Source organism: Takifugu rubripes, chromosome 20 (assembly GCF_901000725.2).
Source record: "Takifugu rubripes chromosome 20, fTakRub1.2, whole genome shotgun sequence".
Lineage (NCBI taxonomy): Eukaryota > Metazoa > Chordata > Actinopteri > Tetraodontiformes > Tetraodontidae > Takifugu > Takifugu rubripes.
This window is the reverse complement of record NC_042304.1, coordinates 7,880,586-7,895,809: the sequence shown is the minus strand read 5'-3', so window position 1 is coordinate 7,895,809 and position 15,224 is coordinate 7,880,586. Positions and strand designations below refer to the sequence as shown.

The window sequence follows — 15,224 nt, the reverse complement described above, 5'->3', positions numbered from 1 at the left end:
TGGAAAGCTCAGCCGAGCAGCGCCTCCGCTCAAAGGTCCGCCGGGTCCTAACCTGGATCGATTCTTCTTCGTGACACGGCCGTTCCCTTTAATGAGACAGATTATGCACTTGGAAGGCGTGGGGCCGCGGTCAGGAGCCAACAGGCCAGTTTACTGGCAGACAAGTGGGGAAAAATCACAAGAGCCTCCCCCTCGCCACCAGGCTCCACATCCCGGTTGCTGGGACGGCCCCGCAGGTAGTTTTGACGTCTCATGTACGCTATCAGGAAACAGATGACGCTGTTGCACGTTAGAGGTGCATGAGTGGCGACAATTTCAAGACAGCGCAGTAAAGCGGAGACCTGTCGGAAGATGAAGCTCCTGAATAATGGATGGGGAAACGTCTGCTCCGGCCTTTGCTGTTGCAGCTCGAGACGAAGGGGTCAAAAGGCGAAAGCGAAAGGTCGACGCTCCGTGTCAAAAATATTTTGTGATAATTAGGTGTTAAACTAGAGAGGAAAGAACAAAGAAGCCTTGGACTGTCTCCGCCAAGGCAACAGGAACCACCTTTGAAACGGCAGAACGAGATCCGACCCTGGTTCTGTCTAATTTTAATACAGACCCCTGGCCCCTCCCACTGTTACTGCACTGGGCTTTTTATAGGGCAGAGACCCCCATCTGCTGATTTCAATCAATCTTTATTTATAGTGCAGATATTTTAGAAGCAAGAGCCAAAGAACAAATCCTCCAACACAGTTTAGGATGAATGAAAGCAGAGAAACCAGAGTCAGAGAAGACTCCTGATAATAGACTCTGTAGTTTATTCATGCCGTCATTAGCGTTAGCGGTTTAAAAATCAGGATTCGCTGTGATAAATTCAGACTAGGGTCTGTGGAACCATCGCATCAGACCACCCCCGACTCATTCATGTGAACAAAACAATGTTTACTGCCTGCGTGCGCAACCTGTGCTGTCAGGGTCGGGAGTAACTGCAGGAACATAAAACACATGAGGTCTGTGCGGTCACGATCCGATCCGAGTGTGTTAAGTAAGAGCTATTTTCTCTCATTATTTCCAACGCGGAGCGGCGGCAAATGGGTCACATTTATGCAGTCATGCGATGTTTTAGGCGTTCGATCGCATCGAAAAAATACCAAAACCAAGCACGGGGGAGCAGGCACGCACCCGCGGATGCTTGTGTGTGGCGAGGACTTTGGGTGGGTGTGCGGCGTCCCACCTGGTGGAGCGCACCGGACGTCTGAAATGGCCTCGTTGAATGAAAGTCTCTGCATTCACTGAGATTTCTCCAAATCAGACGTGCACTCAGGCTTGAAATGTTTTTCTTGGACCATTGATTAGTTCTCTCCCCCCTCCCACTCCCCCACCTCCGCATATGTACCCAAAGCGCCGGGTTGCGAGAGACGGGGATTTAAATGGCGCATGTCGACGGAGCAGGTGAGCGAGAGGTCAGTGCTGGTGGACGGACGGGTTGGAGGGGGGGGGTCAACTGAAAGAACACCAGCTTTGTATTGCGCATCTCCGCGGGGACCTTCCCTGGACCAAAAAAAGCAGCCTCAGCAGAGCGGTGATTTAAGAAGAAACCAAGCTGCTATTGACTCTTATTGTGGGTGTTTATGTGGGTTTATGCTTCCGCTCAGTTTCCTACTCCATGCCAGATGACCTGGGGTCTGTCCAAAGGCCGAATGCAACACATTTCTCCTCCCTCTCGTTCTCTCTGTGGGTGTCAGCCGTGGCACAGAGAGGACAAAGAGCTCGGGTCACTTCCAGAATGATTTCCATTGCCACATAAGTGCCTTTGGAAGAATGCGATGTTGTTCATGCCAGAGAGGCAAAGAAACGGCGGACCCTGGAGGGGGCGTTTCAAGTGTTCCATTTCGCGTTCTGGTTGGAGGAGGTTCTGTGGCCGGGGCCCAGCAGGGCGATTCAAACAATTTGCCGCGGTGGAGGGAACAGCGTGTGGTGGTGGAGGAGAGTAAGCTCCAGTAAATGGAAGCCATCACCGAGGTTTGGAGCGGGAGTGCAGCTTTTTCTCGGCAGCCAAGGCCGGGGATAAAGAGGGGCTTTGGAGAGGAAAGGTCTCCAGATCCACCAGATTACAGCAGCAGCAGCAGCAGAAGCTAAGGCCTCGAAAAGTACCGTTAAATTAGAATAAATTAGAAGAATGAGGATGGAGAAATGCTTGCATCTCCGTCATGCTCTGTTCGTAATGCTTTCAAAGGCCAGCACAGGTCTCCGTGGCATCGAACTCGCAGCCAGCACCCGGAGCCCAGAGACCCCCACCCTCTTAATTAACAGGAACCACGAACACCGATTCTCCAGGATGGTAAAAGATGAAGGAAGTGAATGGGAATGACTCTGGAGACAAGAATCCTCAGGGAGTTTGAGGCTATTTTCTTTTCTGGCAGCAACACAGACTGAGTGTCATGTGAGACAGGAAGGAGGTGTGTGTGTGTGCACGTGTGTGTGTGTGTGGGGGGGGGGGGGGGACACACCAAACTCAGCATCATTCAAAGCCTCTTCTTTTCATGTGTAATCATAACAAAGCTCTTCACAAATGACAGCTTTTACTTAACATGTCCCCCCTCTTTGATGCCTATTCAACATACATTTTTGTTGCCATTTATAGCCCCCCCCACATACCCCACCCCCCCCATCTCCCATACTGTGGTTTTACAGCAACCATAATGCTGATGAGCACCAGTAAATAAGCGGCGTGGGAGCGCTGGCAGACAGAGCATGCTGGGTTCTTGTAAACCAGTGGTGGAAATGATTAACATCCACGCCGTCTCCACACGAAACCCCGACCGCTTCCCCGCCGCCCTCGTCTGTCCGCGCCGTCGGCTCCAGGGGCCTCGTCTTCGCTCAGGAATAAAGGTGGTGCGGAATGTTTCCTTTAAAGGGAGCACTTTTCCAGCCCGTTCTTTTCTTCTCCTCACATCTGTGGCAGACGAGCTGCTCAGAAAGCCGCCGTTTATACGTTTCTCTGCTTTCACTAGTCATGCTTTGTTGAGCGCCTTCCTGTCTTTTTTATTTATTTTTTTTAATGGTGCTGTGCTGTTGCCGCTGACTCCAGAACAGGCGGAGTGTGCAGACATCTTCTGACCTACCCGCTCTGTCTCACGTATACCGACTGCACCCCTGACATTTTAGCTTTGCCCTCCTTTTTGCCCTGTCTGTTCTGATTACGGCGCCACATCCATTTGCTGTCAGAGCGGCTCTTTGGGACGCCCTGACTGAGCTCGGCGTCACTAAATCACACTTGCTCATGGGTTGTTTTTAATCACAGGCTGTCTGCTTCTCCTCCGGTGCTCGGCTCATGCCTGATCGACTGTGTCTCTTCTGCTGCTGTTGTTCATGGATCTGCTGTGTTAGTAATGGTTACCTGGCAGCAGAGAGGATTAAATAATGATGTGATGTGGGCGCGCCATCCTTCACGCATCTCTGAGGATGTTATCGCACCAAAGGGATCTCCTGCGATGTGACATTTCTTCAGTCGAAGGCTTAACTGGCGTAGATTAGCCAGGCATAGATGCGCCTCTCCTTTGTTTGCTGCATCTGCATTATTTTTGTTTTCCCTCCGTCTCCGCCGCTCTAAATGTCAGCGCCGCAGATGGTCGATAAAGTTGTTTATCCCGGGTTTTAGTCCGAACAGGAGTTTAACAAGCGTGCGGGAAAACGTGCTACTGTGAAAAAGAGTAAAACACTGGGGACAGGCTAAAACAGCTGCCACCACCCGCAGACTCAATCTTTACCTCTTGCAAAGTTTCCTTCTTCCTTTCTTCTTCCTCCCTGCTCTTAGCCATAGAATAAAGTTGCATAAATCAGATGATAAGATGGCTCCACAGTGTCTTTGCACTCGAATGGCTTCATTTCTATTATCGGCCTGCCTCACAAACACATCAGGGCCCGGATCTCCAAAGACACCTGCTGTAGACCGCGCGAGCTGATGATGTGATTTATTCGACCTCCGGCTGATCGGGGCCCTTACACTCCTCCTCTTCATCCTCCGCTGGAACAAAAACATCCAAAAGGAGCTATTTTCTCTCTCACACTTGCACACGTAAGACACAAATCTGTGCCCCGCCGTGAATTATCGCTACGCGGCGAGGTGCAAAAGAGACGTCGTTGGACCATTTGACTCAGTCTGGTCTCATTTAATTCCATCTCCAGTTACTAAAACACCAGAGCATCCACTGGTGGCAGCCTCCCCTCCCAGCTGGAGGTGGAAGACGCTGGTGCTCAACCACACAAGCTCCTCTCTACTCACCAGAGACATATCATGTGCACGTGCTCGTGCACGCTTCCCGACACCTAAGCCCCAGCGCAATTTACAGTGGAAATGAAAACACTCTGATGGAGGAGAATGGGACACGGTGTGAGTGCTTTTAAATGTGGCTCTATTCCTTTATGAAACTCCCTCAGGTGAAACAAAGACATAAACACTCCTTCAGAGTGTTGAGACGGGTTTATATTATCTGAATTCCCGTCTGTGTTTCGGGGTATTTGCGGCTCGACTGCTCATGTTTATGGGTGCCGCGGTTCCATTAGCTGCTCTGCCAGTTATGGAAAGCTAGAGTGGAGGAATTAGAGCTAACAGGAGGTGATGCGAGTATGTTTATACTCTAACCTGGAGGTTGAATTGATATTCATATAAAGATTTGTGGGGCCTCCATCAATGCGTTATAATCAGATTAGAGATAAGATTAAGCGTTTACAGCTTGTCTAACTCTGGCAGTGATGCCACTAAAACCCGCTGTACCAGACTCGGTATCCTACTTCCAAATTCCTGGGTCCCGAACCTGCTCGACTTATTCCCCCTCCCCTGGTCTGTGTGTTTGTGACCTGATGGAGTCACATAAAATCGCTTCTATTTTTAATAATAAAGAAGAGAATCAGTAGTTTAAGGATGCGGAACTGCTGCCAAGTGTGTCTGAAGGTGGGATTAGGTTTTTCGGCGTAGGATTTAGGAAGGGGATTGTGTTGTTTGGCCGTCAAATCCAGGGAGCGGAGGTGTAGGGACCCGAGCCAAAGAAATACCAGAGGGGGACGGGGAATGGCTGCTTGACAGACTTCCAGTGTTTTGCTTGGCGTCGCAACTCAACTGTACATGTGACTCCCATTTGTGCTGAACTCGTTCCCTCGTATTTTTCTTTTTTCTCTTTCTCTCCCACACGTATTATCACACCGTGGAAGAACTTCCAAGCTCCAGGACAATAGGTCACAGGATAGCACACCTTTTCCTGGCCTGGCAACACACCGCCAGGTTTATAATGCCCCTTCCCTTCACACGGACCAACGCTCGACTTCCTTATTCAGTTTTTAATCTGGAAAATTCACCATCTCACCACTCGGGTGCACTTTAATAATAATACAAACACGAACAGGAAGAACAATGCATCATAGCAACTGCTGAGATAATCCATAAACGTTTTGCAAAATGTTCCCATGTAGGGTTGCCATGGACTGGGAATGTCCCTAAAATAGGCCAGTGCTGCGCTCCACGGAGGACACGCGGTGAATTTATATTTAATGGAAACCATAGCAATCTCCGCCGAAAAGTTCAGACAATTTCCTGTCGATACTGTGACGAGGAACAGTATTCAGAGTAAATTGCCTCATCCTGTGTGTGGTTTTTTAAAAAACTGTAGACGTGATTGAAAAACAGAAAATAATATCTCTGTCGGTTGATGGTTAAAACAAAATGTCGTAAAAAAAAGAAAACAGCCAAATTCAATTCAACAAATGTTCTTCGGGAGAGCTGCTGGTGCCGCCTGCATGGCAGACACGTCTCATATCTGCTGGAAATGAAGGCGGGTTGTGTAAATAACTATCAACACACATGCTGTGTAGTATTTGCCATAGAAGGAGCTACCTGATGTGGAAGGTCATTAGGAATCTTTAAGAATTTAGGACTCAGTTACACATCTTCCAAAACTCCACCCAGAGGAGTTAGTCTGGTGACAGCTCTTCATCTCCCCGCTGTCATGTTTTTCCTGTTTGGAGTTGTGCAGAGGTTCGATCTCTCCCGCTCCTCGTACGCACTGACCCGCCGTGTCCCACAACCTGAGAGGGTGTAATGGAAGCTCTCTTGTTGTAGCCGCCGAGTTAAGAGAGCGAGGAGGCTGTGGGGCTGTCATTCTGATGGAATATTGGATAAGCAGGGGTCAGAGGTCATGTTTACACCGCAAACCCTCAATTTCCTTCATGTCACGTCGGACAGGAGATATATGGTGGCGAGGGGAGGTGAAAAAGAAACTTGACTTGATGCGTTTAATCGGCATCTCTCAGAACTTCCCGTCCACGACTGTCTGCGGCTCACTCTGTCACCCAATTTGTCACCTTCTAACTACCTCTCTGTGCCGTGCGATTTCATACAGACACCCACGCTAACCTTCGTATTAGCATTTAAATTGAGCAACTATTAGAGGTGGAAGGAATCACAAAGTTTCTCCGTTGCTTTTCTTCTCTACAATAAGCTGTTATGTCTTTGCTCTGATATGATAAAGGGCTGTCATGATTGATTTCCCCACTGCCACGAGCCTGTCCTCCGAATTAATTTTGGATCTGTCTCCGTTGAATAAATCTTCGGCAGCAACTTTTTGCTGCGTTTTACTTTCTCTCCTCATCTCTGCGCAGCTCCCCGAGCTCAGTTATAATATCTTGATGCTGCTGGCCCTTGTCTGGTGGTGGTGGTGGTCCGGCATGAGAGGACGCTTGCAGAGTTTGACCTCCCTCTGACTTGAATGCTAAAATTGCCGCGGCGGTCTGGGGCAGAGCCCTGGCAGCGATTCTGAGGGGCCAAAGTCGAGAGGAGAAATTTTATGTGGAAAAGTTTCTGCCGAGTACTTTTTTTTTTTTTGACATGGCAATCCTCGACTCGACTGAGCTCAGCACTGAAGATTAAAGGTGAATCTCCATGAATACATTCAGCATTTAATCCCTCTCTTGGGTTAAAAAAATGGCAGAATTTTATCTTTCCGGATATGCCTGTAAGAAAGTGCTGGAAGAAGAAAGCATGGAGGTGATATGTTGCTTTATCAGCCCTGGGAGGAGTAGTAGCAAAAACCAGTAAGCAGCAAAGTCCCATTCTGGTCAATAACACGATAACCTCCACGCAACCTTTAAAGTAGGCGGGCTAAAACCATCCGGATCCTGTGGGCTTAGAAAGAGTTCTGCAGTTTAAAAAATGACCCCATAACAACTGCGACCATGCGGGCCACCGTTCCCAAAACAGTGCTGGTGGCTGCAGAGTACATTTTCGTTTCATTAGAGTTAAAAACTGCCTATGCTAGCTGTGTTAGCACTAGCTGCTTCAGCAGCTACTGTAGTTTTGGACGTGCGGTTGGATCGTCCGCTCCTGATCGGCGGGCCAGCAAGAACCCTGTACCGTATCAGTTAGAGCCAAGCCATGGAACACAAAGAGCTCACGCAGCATAGTTTTACCCAAAATTCCCTTCATTTTTTTCAAAAGTGCCAGCACCAGTTCATACGGTGGTTTAGCTCTGTTCTCCTTCCAAATGGAAACATTTGAAGGCCTCTGTTGCCATAGACAGAGAGGTTGCTATAAAATGAGATCTTATTTATGTGTTTTTGGTGTAGAGGAGAAGGACGAAGATTAATACGTAGATGAAGTTCCTGCGTTCTCATTGATGCAGACCGCCGCCCTCCCTCCCACTCACTGGTCCTGATCTAAAGAGGAGGGCTGCAGGCGGAACAAGGCAACCTTTGATCTCTAACATGATGGATACCGACCTCCTCTCTTTACCGTTCCACTGTTCGTTGCCGAGTGCCTCCTCCGTTGGACGTGAAACCCAACGCCTCTCACCCCCTTGACTCTGGCGTTCCCTGTCCATCTGTCTGCTGCCCGCTCTTCTCAGCCCCAATTCATGCAGCAACGGAGGGGAAACCGCCGTTGTGACACGTGCAGAAACCATCCTGTCGACAATGCAGCTGTTGAGTGCAGCTGGCAGGCAGGTGGAGAGTAAACAAAGAGGATTTGGGTGGAAACAACCCAAACCTGGCTCGAATAAACTCACTTCAGACTGTAAAATTGGGTTTTATTGTTCCCTAATTTGTTAGGTCGCTCTGCGGAATGGAAGATGTTTTCCCCTGAAGCCTTTTGTTGCTTTTGTTCCCAACGCCTGAAATAGGCCAGCTCAACTTTGGTTAAATGGATGGAGCAGAGTTGGCATCAGGATCAGGATGCTGACTAATGATATTAAAATCTCGCTAACCTGCAATACGTTACTCAGTGTTCTTGGAATTTGCTATTGATTTTAATTAGGAAGATCTGTTACATGTGTTTAGTGTCGTAAATGAAGAGCTTTCCTAAAATAACCTTTACGTCTCAGAGTTAAGACCTTTAAGGGGGGAGCAACGATTCAGTGCTCACGGCAGGTCAAACCTGACTTTTCTACAGACAATACACAATACAAGCTGAGTCAGAGCATCTTAATGTTGCTGCAGCTCTTTATACAGCCACATTTTTCATCAGGCATATCCCGTTTAGGCCAATTTTCCGCTCGTTGTAACGAGAGTTGCCAGAAAACCTAACCGGCTTTGTACTGACCGGGGACTTTACTTTTTATAGAGAGAATCGCGTATTGATTCGAGACTTTTATTTGGGTATTAGCGGGCAATGTAATTGGTCGGTATTACTGCGAGCGGAGGGAGAGCGGTGACCCGGAGCAAAGACCAGCAGCAGTTTAGTTAAGTGCTCTACATGCTCCAGGCCCTGCAGGTGAATTTTCATTATTCTTCCCTCTCACTTTGATAAAAACAGGTCGGTGTTGCCAGGATTTAAGTGGGATTGCAAAGGCTTGTACGGCAGGATGTGCTATTTTTTCTGTTATTCCTCTCCCACCGGTCGTATCCACCTCTTTTTCTCTCCTCCGTCCTGGCATCCGTACACTGCGGCAGCATTGTTTATACCTCGGTGAGCTTCCTGATTAGGGGACTGATGTGTGGAGGAGCAGCTAGATGTGAACACCGAGAGCTGAATAGAATATTGGATATGGGAGACCACCAGAGGAGAACTTTCTGGCAAACATTGCCTCCAAACTTTCTGTAGTTGCTCATAGTTCCGTAGTCCACTGCCCAGTTAGGAAATGGACATTTTACTGGTAAGGACAAACAATACTATTGGCTGCCGTTTCACTGCATGGACAGTACACAACAGGGTTTTTTAAAAATTTGAACGAAACATTGTTGGCAATCCTATTGGTGACAGAGAAAAAAATCTTTTTAATTGGGAAACCTACAGTTTATGGGTGAGAGGGAGTGGGGAAGGTCAAAAAAAGAGGGGTCGCTGGGCCCGGGGGGCGGTGTGGAACTACCGGACGCTGATACCTGTCAGTAGATGAGGTCTGTTCTTTTTATCAGTACATTTCCCCCAGAATTGAAATAGAGTGTGAAAACAGAAGAAAAACCCAACCGAGGACGAGTCCACAGATTCCCTTTAATACCATCTCAATGATTTTCTGAGATCTCATTTGCTTCGTGGTGAGAGCGGCGCCGTCCAAAAGGATAAAGTCGGAGATTTTAAATGCCATCGTCTCGTCGTGCTCCCACCGTACATACATCGAGAGGGCTGTGGGGTTGTCAGAGGGAGGCAGAAATAGTTAGAAATGGTGACCTGGTTCAGGGAGACGGGCTGCAGCAGGTGAGCTGACAGGGTTGGTGGTTAATAAGACAAAGTGCGGAGCGAGGCTCTCCTCTGGGAGCGGTGGTGTGAGGAGTAGCTACGGGGAGGAACATGTAGAAGAAATGTACCAGATGAGGTGAAACGTCGGGAGCCTGGTAACAATCTTTCATTAGTGTGGCGTTACAATGATTCTCATACTTTCCCTCATACGCACAACTGGTTTGGGAGAACATGTAGACTCAGACAGAAACACCTGAGCTGGCATCAAAGCTCGCTGCCATGAGCTGATGGTGCTCACCACTTGTGTCAACTGAATGAACTGATAATTAGATGCCGACCAACTCCATCAGTTAAAGATGTGGGCTGAGGGGTTTGAGGTTTTATGTTGTGTTTCTTCTAAGCAGTACAACAGTTGAGTATTTCATGGTGCATCTTGATCCGATTAGCATTTCCACTGGGGGACTCGGGCTGAAAACAGTGGTAATCTAATAAAATGCCACAAAGCATGCTACAACTATTGCTGTTGCGTGAGCTTTGCCACGCCGTGTGACAAGCCGACACGTCAAACCATAGTTTACGACCCTCCCGTGCGGGTGTGGTTTAACACTGACTCACTCTCATTTCCATTGTGCGATGTGAAGTCGAGCTCGCGGAGGCTTTGAAACGGACCCGGGATGGTAATCGAACCTGTGTTGGATCGTTGAGCCCCGAGCTCCGCTCCTTTACCAGCTAGGGCACCTCAGAACAAAGTGAGCCGGTCCTGGTAACCCGATCCCTCCCGCAATGATTCCCAAGTATGTGGGGGTCTCACACACAAGTCTCTCAGAAGAATGTGTCACAACTGAGACGAGCGTCTTCTTAACACGCAGAGGAACCCGATCCGCTCCTTCTGAGGCCCGGAAGAGTGTGAAAGGGGCAGAAATGAGTTGAGCGTATGGCCGTGGCGTGCGTGCGAGTGCGTGTTCAGTATCGATCAGTATTTGATCCCAACCGCTATGTCCTCCCTTGCGTCTCCCTGCAGGCTCCGCGCTGACCTTCTCTCTGACAGTCTGTCTCCACGCCAACACCCCCCCCCATCAGACCGTGATGAGTTACCCTTGAAGCGAGTGGTGTGAGATGTGTGCGTGGGGGTAGAGGGAGAAAAAGGTAACAAAAAAACAAAGGGCAAGGAAGAAAAGAGAGAATATAGGGGGAGATCTGGCTTTAGGCATGTGATGGAAGACAAATGGACTGACTCAATGGGTCCATTATGAGGCGAGGGTGGAGGCGGCGGTTTGGAGATGGATGCAAAGGCGAGGCTTTGAGAGGATGTGAAAAGATGTAGGGAAGCGCAGTTAGACCAGGCAATCTGCTTAAACAGCTTAGAGCTCCTGGCCCCATTCCTCACACTCCATCATCTCACACTTTCGGAGCACAATCAGACGCACTTCAATAGAGGTTATCTGAACCGTGCCAAGTGTGCATTAGCCGTCTTCTCTAATATTGCTATTAGGCAAATTCTTTGGTCATCTTACATCTCTCTGCACCTCCATCTGTGATTCAGGGGTCAGGGGATCGGACGTTGCTTTGAATTCCTAAGTCGTTTCTGCATCTCTGCGTGCTCGCACGGCGCACGCGACGACCCCCGCGGTGACCTTCGCTTTCAAATGTGCGTTCGTCTTCATCTGATTTTCCTCTGGCCCATTCTCAGCCTCTGCTTTTCCCTCTCTGTTCCTCCTGGTCTTTGCTTCTTGTCAGCCGGTGAGATTGTGAAGTCACGCTTTATGGTCACATTTGCTGACTCGCCCGGTCAGTCTAATAGAATCGCTTCCTCCTACGTAGACAAGCGTTTCCAGGGTAACAGAGATGGGGGAAGAGAAGGCCGGCGAGAGCTCTGTGGTGTAGTCGGATTTATCAGGAGGACGATTTCTGCCCAAACATCTGCAATGTTATTACGATTGGCGAACGATTGGATGGTGTTTGCTTTGCGTTGGGTGGTAGAACAGGTGTCTGGAGCTAACCTTCACTGGCATTTCAGAAAAGTAGCGGTCTGCTGAGGTTTCTCATAGCCGCGCGCTACCATTTCTCAAATGAGTCCATCTTATCTTATATGAGCACACGCCGGCAGTTTCTTACGCCTGCAGTGTCAGACATTTCGACAGCAGGCAGACCATAATATGACTGTCAGTAATTTCCTTACTTTGCTCCTGGGGATTAATATTCACATGTGGGATTGCTCCTCCTTCGTGTCTAAAAAGCTGCTTTTATTCCTCTGTCACATTTTTACTGGAGGTCTGGGACTGGGTATTTTCAGGAAAAAGACAATCTGCACTTAAGGCGCATAATGAGTCAGCTTCTCAGCCGTTCGGGGTCCCTGAAGAAGACATTTATCACCACAGGTGGGTGGGAGGCTGCAGCGGAGCCAAATCATGGGCCTGCACTGAGCTCTTCTGTCTCACGCACTCACTCTGATATTTGATTCACTTTGTTTTGGCTGATTTATTTTTAACTCGCCGCCACAAAATGGGTGAAAGGCGGTCGCCGGTTGGGAGTTCTGCTCGCAGATGGGCTGGTGGTCGTTCAGGAACTGACTAATCATGTTCCCGCGGTCTCGAGGTTTTTGTGCGACGGGAGGAAGTGGTGACGCATCCTCGGCTTTGTTTTGTATTCATGGGTGATGATGATAATTATGATTTCCAAGAAGTGACAAAACAGTGAAATACGGGATGCCTGAAACTGAAGGTTTGGGTGGGTACCAGCGGCCGTGCTGCGTCACGTTGAACTCACTAGAGTGTGGCTCGTACATGTAGCCAGTAATCATTAGTAGTGTGAATCTAAAACTCAGCTGCACTGTGCCCTTCAGGCTGTCCAAAGATAGAAGTCCATGTTGTTTCTCTAATCAGAGAGGATCCTGCCTGGTGGTCACCTCTCCGGTGCCAGTGGATCCCTTTTTGTTATTAATGCTGCATGCAATGTCATCCCGTTTCTATAAAAGGGGCTGGGATGAGGAGAGGGTAGCGACGGTGAGGCCTGGCCACTGCGTTTTTACCAGGGGGGTGTGTGTGTGTGTGTTTTTGGAGTGCTGCACCGTGAGAGACAAAGAAGGGGAGGCGCGGTTATATTTAGGCTGACCTGAGTGCCCGTGTGAGGAGCAGAGCGGCCAGCGAGACAGGTGCAGCGGCCAGTCATTAATGGAAGAAGAGCTAGCAGTCGCCGGCCGATGATGGGGCCTCATCTGACAACTACCTATACTCCTACCTCACTGGATATATTTAGATCCCAGGACCAGTGGCTGGGGATTAGAGCTGAGCGAATGTTTGTGCGCCAGCGCAAGTCTGCAAGTGTGTGGGGAGAGCAGGGTGTGTGGGTGGGGACTGCTGTCTCTAGGGAGACTGGCATTTGTTTGAAGATGATATACCGTGTTAGGTGTGTTTGTTCGGGAGACGCGGCCGATCACTGCAGCGTCTTTGACCACATTCCGGCGTTGCCTGGCGTGTCGTAACATCTGCCGCGTCCGCTCCGCACGTGCAGCCGCGTAAGCCGCATTGGCAGAAGGATGAACTGACACTGGAAACAGTTTAGCAGCTCGGTTTGCTCGGGACCCAACAAACTGCCTGCAGCTCATCTTGTGCGGGGGGAGAAGTGCACTGGTGCATTCCCTGGCCGTGTTGTCTGACCTGCACAGCTTGTCTCGCAGCACAAAACAAATATTGGCTGTCATGAATCCTGGCAGAGGCCGTCATTTCTGTATGCCCTTGCCTGTCTGTCTGAGAAGATCCCCCCCCCGAGGGAGAGGGAAAAAGGGAGGAACTGTTCAGCCTTGGTTGGCTCTCTGGGAAAATTTGCTGTGTCACCACTCTAAGCCTATGAAATTGCCTTTCTTTAGCTATCTGAGGTTCTCGCCGTGCAGTGATAAATTGCTGGTTTTACCTAATTTGTAATTCTTGAAAGTATATTTTAGGAATTAGCTGTGAAAAGCCATCACCCCATGCAGCATCTCCAAAGCTCTAAATAATCTTTCCTTAATGCCGCATGAAAACAAAAATATGAATTTCGCCCCCCCCCCACCCAGGTTGCGAGGTGAACTTGATGAGGTCGCTGAACTGGGCCCTGAAACCTTGCAGCTCCGACCCGTCAGCGCACCAGCGTGTCAAGTTATTCTGTGTTTATCTGGATCAAACAAGAGAAAACCCGCCAGCTTTAAAGGTTGGTGAGTGACTTTCAACCCTGATTCTAATCTCTGTGCTAAACTAAGCTAAGATGAACTACACCACCTTCCTCAGTGGGGGGATTTTCCAGTGATTGTTCTCTCATTTGACAAGGATTTTAATTAGAGCGTTTAATGTCTTATGTCTCCAGCCTGCAATTTAAACCAGAAATACTTAAATCATTTTTGCTATGTAATTGCTTAACCCAAACTATAATCCTCACTTCATGACATGTTATATATATCTACCTTATTAGTGGGTGGAAGACCCCGATGCTGGGGGGCCTGGGGGGTTAGCACTCTTTTCTGTTGTGTGGAGCTAAAAGGCAGCATCTGATCAGTTTCAGCAGAAGTGAGAAGATGTTGCAGACATGATGCAGACAGACACGGTGACGCATCCTCATTGTACTGTGCTTAAAGTGAAATTAATGCATTAAAGGCTAAAGTAACATGAATGGGAGTGTCAAGTTACAGGTTAGGTTCAAAGCATCAACCGCCCCCACCCCTGAAACCGTAGTAATCCAAGGCGGGAGAATCCCCTCTGATATTTGGTCGGTCTCGGCTCAGACTTGAGTGAATAATAGCACCCGATCCAGTTGCAAACATCGCTCGCAGCGGAAGGAGAGGGTAAACTCCAGCTCTGGGTGCTTTGTTTTCAGAGGAGAAGAGCATTGTGAGGTTTATAAAATGAGATGGACTCACTGTTTTCATTTCTTTCTTTCTTTTTTTATTTTTTTTTACCATTTTTGTTTTGTTGCCAAACTGCAAATGCGTCCGTAGGGAAAGAAGCGCACCAAAGGAGATGCCTCTTTATCCAGCCCTGCCTGCTGGCTGCAGATTGCAAAGAGAAAGAGCGCAAAAGAGAAAGACAAATCATTTTCCCTCTTTGATGTATGTAGCCGCGTTCCTCGGGCTTCGCCGCCCGACTGGGAATTGATTTGAAATAGATTCGATTAAACCAGTTCACGTTGTGTTTGCTGTTGCTGAGCGAAAATGTGAGCGGCACAAGTTTTGCAGACGACCTTTAGTTGGGTTGTAAATTGTCAGCTGGACGCTTCACCCCTTGTCCCAGTGTGACCTAGAATACCTTTGGAACCATCAAGAGTGTAATTTGAGAGGGACCGACGCTCTGTTTAGGTGGGTGTTGCGAGGTGTTCGGGTTTTTTTAACTCTTTGATTTCATTTCGGATGGACAAGGTCACCGCCACTTGAGCGGAGAGTGCGGATAAGTGGCCGCGGGGCCGCGCAAACGATGCCAGGCGGGGAGAAGGACGGACATGAAGGTGTAGGAGAAGGATATGAGTTATAGAGGTCAAGCCCACTGGAGGCACTAAAAGAGGTGGAACGGGGCCAAGATGACGATGCCAGGTTTTTATTTAAATCTGTGGTCACTGA

At 48.8% G+C, this 15,224-nt stretch overlaps 1 protein-coding gene across 4 annotated transcripts in view; it reads left to right on the top strand.

The window, feature by feature from the left end:
* sema6bb (sema domain, transmembrane domain (TM), and cytoplasmic domain, (semaphorin) 6Bb) overlaps positions 1-15,224 on the top strand; it is an 85,954-nt gene that overhangs the window by 10,840 nt on the left and 59,890 nt on the right. The window contains exons 1-2 of one of the 4 annotated variants that reach the window (XM_029828545.1): positions 10,773-10,789; positions 13,695-13,832. The exons of 1 other annotated variant lie outside the window; for it this stretch is intronic. The gene's annotated coding sequence lies outside the window, so the exon portion shown is untranslated. Of the gene's footprint in view, positions 1-10,772; positions 10,790-13,694; positions 13,833-15,224 lie in introns of those variants that run through there. 2 more of the 4 variants (XM_029828544.1, XM_029828542.1) reach the window with 2 other exon arrangements.